Below are 6,000 nucleotides of genomic sequence, written 5' to 3' on the forward strand. Positions count from 1 at the left end.
ACAAAACAACCATCAAATACTAAACCCTATAAATGAATTACATAATAAAAACCAACTCCCCGTCATACAATTCACAAAGGGCATCATTAATACACCAGACCTGTTCAAAACTCTCCAAATCATTCATCAGCCTGTAATAGTTAAACTCTAGTCTGACTCTGCACTTGACCAGCATGGCAAACACTCTCACTGCATCCTCACTGCCCTCCCCACACACTCTGTTCTTCCTAGTCTTATAGACGGCCATTTTAGCCTGGCCCAGCAAGAAGTTTACCAGCTGGTCCACATGTTTGGTCTTTCTGGTGTATCGCGCCCCTAAAATAAAAACCTTTGTGTTAAAAATCAGGTTAAGATCAGTAAAAAGACGAGTTAAAAGACTAAAAATGGGTGACAACCGAGAGCAAGTGCTGAAACAGTGAAACACGGTCTCTCTCTGAGCACAGAATGGGCAGGCGTCGGACACAGCAGGGTTAAGAACAGTAATAAAAGAATTGACAGCAATAATGGTGTGTAACACCCTCCACTGCAGATTGCCAGCTCTCTTATTGAGGGGGGCTTGTACAGGCTTCTCCAGGCAGGCGCAGTGTCTTCCCCCAGCCCCAGCCTGTAAAGTAATTTTAGGAATCACAAAGAAACAGTTGAAAGTGCTAAATAAGTATTTTGATGCACCATATTAATTTAGGAAATTTACATGTTGTTTTTCATCAGCTTCTGTATCTGATGGCTCCACATCACTGGCTGGATTGACAGCAACGACACTCTAAAAAAAGAAGTGTTAAGTTTGAGCATTCAGGACTTGTTTTGAAGATCCTGAATATCACTGGTCCACAATTTATCTGTGAAACTATGGGTTAATCTCCATATACAAAATACTTTTCACACACACTTTAAATTTACAACTAAATTTACATGTTGATGTCTTTCGTCAGCTTCTGTATTTGATGGCTCAATATAACTGGTTGCATTAACAGCAACGGCACACTACAAGAAAATAACATTATATTTAAACATTCAGGACTGGTTTAGCATCACCTCGAATATCCCTAGCCCTTGAGGTCGATTGTTATTGTGGTCTTCAAGACCAGTGCTTCTCAACCTTAGTCCTGGAGGAGGCCCACTGTCTGCTGATTTTCATTACAACAACATTGTAGGTTATATCAGTGACTGTGGTCCTAAAGTACCCCTATGCCTGCTGTTTTTTTTCCAGTTGAGCTCTTAATTACCTAATTGGCTTAACTGAAGCCATTTAACCCTTTTCCCAGGTCTTTGGTTGTTGATGAGTTACAAAGAGCTGGATTGTGGCCCGCCATGACTGGAAGTGAAGAACACTCACTCTAGGCCTTTAACTTAATGTTCATATGTAGGGGCCTATCCATCTGATTTGTTTTTGCACATTTATTAACAGAAAAATTTATGGTACGTGAAATCATCTGAGCTGAAAAATATAATGTTCCACCAATAATAAAATAAATGTATTAATTAAAATTATAGAGATAATAGAATGTTCACAGATTATTAGTTCAGAAAATAAAATGTTTTTTTATATCTTAAATAGAATTAACACTCAAATCAGTTGTAGGGTAAACAAGGTCTATTTTTTGGATTGATTTTATAATTATACATGTATGGCTGCATGAAGCTTACCTGAGAATCTGATATTTTAGTAACTTTGTTGCTTCTTGTTGGGTAGTCCACGTTTGCCGCCGTTCTTTTTCTGTAAATGTAAATCAAAAGGCAATAATTACATACTGTAATTAAAATACAAAAAGTATAAACATTGTATTATTATTTTTGTATCCTGTTTCTCCATCTCGATGCTGTTCTTTTTGGAATTGCATATCTAGGTTTACTTAAATACTGTTTATAAGATTGTAAAGTCATCATCCAAATTTCTTCATTTGCCAAACTTTATGTAGTGCGCTTGCAGTTTCAGAAGAAGAAAAAAAACTGTAACAGATGGGATATGTAGTACTTTATACTCGAGTGGTCTATGCGATTACACCCTGTTGGTGTTATTAAGAACGCCAAGTACCAGAATGCAGAGCGGGACTGTTTTTTGTGCCGTGACTTGTCGGGGGAAAAAGGCGCAGAAAAAACGGACGAGAAGGTGAAGTTAGTATGGCGGTGATGCACGCGTTGGTGAAGTGGGAAAGCGGGGTCGACAAAGACTCTTACAGCGTGATTCCCACTGCTTGCTTTCGCAATTTTGATTTATTCAGCATTGCTGATGATGACGAAGAGACGACTCGAAACTTCAGAGCAGAGTGGAGAGACACGAACAAACCTCCAAAAGGTGGATGGCCTGTCCATGAAGCGCAGATCATTATGACTGGTAACAATGTTTATTTAAAAAAAAAAAAACATTAAAGTCTTTACATGCTATTTGATATATACAATCACAGTATATTTGAAATGAATGTTTAAGTTATTAATGTGTTGTACGTCTAACATACTCTTATAACATGGTAGGTGGTGGTGAGGGCGCTAAAAACTCGTCATACTTGACTGGCATTTGTAAGAACGATTTATTGTGTGTTGTGCTTTACAATAAAATCCCCCAAATCACAAAATAAATTAAACCAGATATAATTTAACTTCAGTTTTGATTCAGTGTTGGCTGTTCATCTTAATTTGTATGGTCAAAGCACAGTATTTTTATGACAAATAAATATAATCCCCAAATATCTGTGGACATAATGCAGGGTTTTATTTATTTTATTTTTATTTTAGGAAAAGAAGGCGAACTAAGAAGAAAACTTAATGACCTAACAAAAATGCCCTGTCCTAAAATGAAGAGAGTACCTAAACCAAACAAAAAACTTCAAATTTCAGATGATAGTGACCTTGATGAACCACAGTTACCGGTGAGATAATTACTGCAAATATTAAATAAATGTATTGCAGGATTGTTTTTTTTTAATCATATTCATATATATATATATATATATTTTCATTTTAAACTCTTTTCCTCTCTGAATACAGCACAAAATAAGAAAGAAAACCGATGGAGCTTCAAGAATTAGATCCCGTCATATTCTACAGACATTTAAAGAGTCCAGTGAAGTTGAGCTACAGCAAAACGTTAAGCAGCTCGAAAAGGAAAACACAAGACTTAAAAATGAAAACCAATGTCTTCGAAACCGTATGGTTGATGGTAAGTTTTTTTATTTATAGCAAATAATTCCTTACCTTGATAAATGTTATTCTTCAGTAATTTAGATTCCAGAGTAATGTATTATAGTTGATCATACTGAAGTAATCTAGAACCACAATACAGACTCTTAATGTGCACTGTCTAATAGTTTAATAATACTGATTATTAAATAAAGTTTTTCAACATAACTTCATAATCCTACATTAATGACTATATGCATTACATTAGACCTGGAAATTCTTGTATTTTATCTTTTTTATTTTTTTTGTAGCTAATGTTAATGACCCACAAAAAGGTCAGTTTGCCAATAACATAGAGCAAGTCTCTCAAGTATAATTGCAGGCATTGATGGTTTTGTTTTCACTTTGCATTAAATATATTACTAGAAATGATTATCATTTAATACTAAGGTTTTTTTCTCCAGAGATTCCAGACCTTTTGGACAATCTGAAAAAAATTGTAACAAAAGCCACATTTATCAGCAATGAAGACAAAAGTGTGTCACCATCAAGTGGTTCTGACAGCCCCACAGCAAATTGTTCTGAATCTGACAAAGAATCACCAAAACAGGTATAACACTCTTGGTCTACAATATTACAAAGACAAGGTAAAAATATATATATTGAAAACAAATATTGGTTGTAAACAATCTAATGATGCTACATTATCAGTTATATTCATAGTTATAGTTGATAATAAGAATGTAATTGAATTATGGGTGTCACAGATTCACTGACTTTATTATGTGTGTAAATTAATAAACTTAGAATTGAGACATACTGTGGTCTTTAATAACACATTTCTGTAACAAAATCACAGCCTTACTGATAATGTATTCCACTTAACATAATATAAGAATAGTTTGGGGATAAACTTGTTTTTTATTTACCATTGTCTTTTAGGTGGAAATATTCCCAGGCACTGGAGTTTACATTGACAAACTGTCCTGGATCCTTGCAGAGAGGTGCAGCACGAATACGTCATATGCAAGAACCCTGACGGTTGCTGTCTTTGACTTTCCAACATTACTAAAGAGCAATCTTCGTGGTGGTGGCAGCAAGAGAGATCCAACTTCGGAGACATTAAGATCCTCATTGATGTTATTGAGGATCATATACAGCTGCCTTCGGAAGGACACGACGTGTTTCAGTTGCGGGGCTTTGCAGCCCAGCGGGACCCTCTTAATGCCGGACATCAGCTGCCCGAGCCGGTGCGGATGAACGGAGGGACGTTAGACAGCGTTACCTTCCGGGCAGGAGCAGCGAGCGGCAACACCGGGGTGAAAGTGTCGTCTAACACTGTGCCATTAGCCACTAGCTGATTGAGCAGATCAGTGGTTTTTAAGAAGATAACAATGGCAGCAGACTTGATATTTTCACACCCTGCTACCTCCCCAACCGCTAACACACACTGCTCTAGGGGGCAGAACTGCACCGGAGCGATCTTGACTCCATGGCGTCGGGTCAGTTTTTCAAAAGACGCATTCAGGGGGTCCGACCCCCCGACCCGGGAAGAACTACCGGTACTCCCCCCTCCCCTCCCCTGTTCCCCCACAATAAGAAAAGCACTGAAAACAGAAGACAAAATAAACAAACTGAAAAAAGTAAAGCAACAAAAAAACGCAGCCAAAGGACAGAGCTCTCAGCAGCACTCCCGCTCACTGCAGACCCCTCCCACACACTCCCAGCTGAGAGAGAGAGAGAGAGAGAGAGAGAGAGAGAGAGAGAGAGAGAGTGTTAGTGTCTGTCTGTCTCTCTCTCTCTGTAGATGCATCATAGGGAACATATGTAACAATCTCTCTTTTTGTTTACCAAAAATGAGAATGAACGTATTTCAAGTGGGTGTTGCCTTGGTTGGAAACGTTTTAAGATTATTTATGAAGTGTAAAGTGGATTTGTCTCAGTTCTCCGTAGTTTTCAATGTATGTGCCATTCAGTAGCGTTCATGTTACAGATGTGCCCTATGCAGTGGTAGGGTCAATAAAATGTCAGTAAAACTTTATTTTAGCAATTATGGAGGGGAAGAACTGCAAATAGCGGGTCCCCACTAATTATCTAACTTACCAACAACGTTTCAAATTAGGTCTTGCGAAGCTGCCAAATAATGCTGTATAATCGTATGTGTCTTCATACACCGGCTGCTATAGTCTGATAGCTTTGATTATATATACATATTTTCTCGTGAACCACAAATGCTATTTGCTTGATTTTTACAGAGTATGTTATAAATACCATTGTTATGAAGCCTGACAAATTGTATGCTGTAATTATGAATATTTTCAAATCATTTGTTTGTTTTTCCTAACATGTTACAAATGTTCCCTATGTGAAAGATGCATTATATCTTAATAACGTCTAAACAATTAAAGATATACAGATTATTATTTTCGGTAAAGTTATAACACATTGCTATTAACTATGTGTGTCAGTAAAAGTTTAAAAAATCCTAATAATTTTTTATTGATCCTGCAAAATAGGTGTTTAGGGAACATTTGTAACATTAGGGTTACGATTTGCCATAGACGCGGAATGAGTTTGATTGTGATGTTAAATGGGGTTTAAAGACGCAGTCGCCTCGGTGCTGATTACTATTGCTGTGTTTCTCCACTTCTACTCCATGCTTGGGAATGCCCACATCCAGTGACGTCAAAACCGTTGGAAAAGCGGGCCGGTTCAAAAAAGATCAGCTGGATCCCAGGCCGAGCAGCAGCTCCGGCTCCAGCACCGGCACCATGTCGCTGGAAAAGCGCTAAGTGAGCTCACAGTGAGCTCAGTGTAATGTCTGCTCTGGTGAGCTCACAGTGTGACCTAGTCGTTAGTTCACGTCTTCACTGGGTAGTCCATGAC

Source organism: Amia ocellicauda, unplaced genomic scaffold, assembly GCF_036373705.1.
Source record: "Amia ocellicauda isolate fAmiCal2 unplaced genomic scaffold, fAmiCal2.hap1 HAP1_SCAFFOLD_46, whole genome shotgun sequence".
Lineage (NCBI taxonomy): Eukaryota > Metazoa > Chordata > Actinopteri > Amiiformes > Amiidae > Amia > Amia ocellicauda.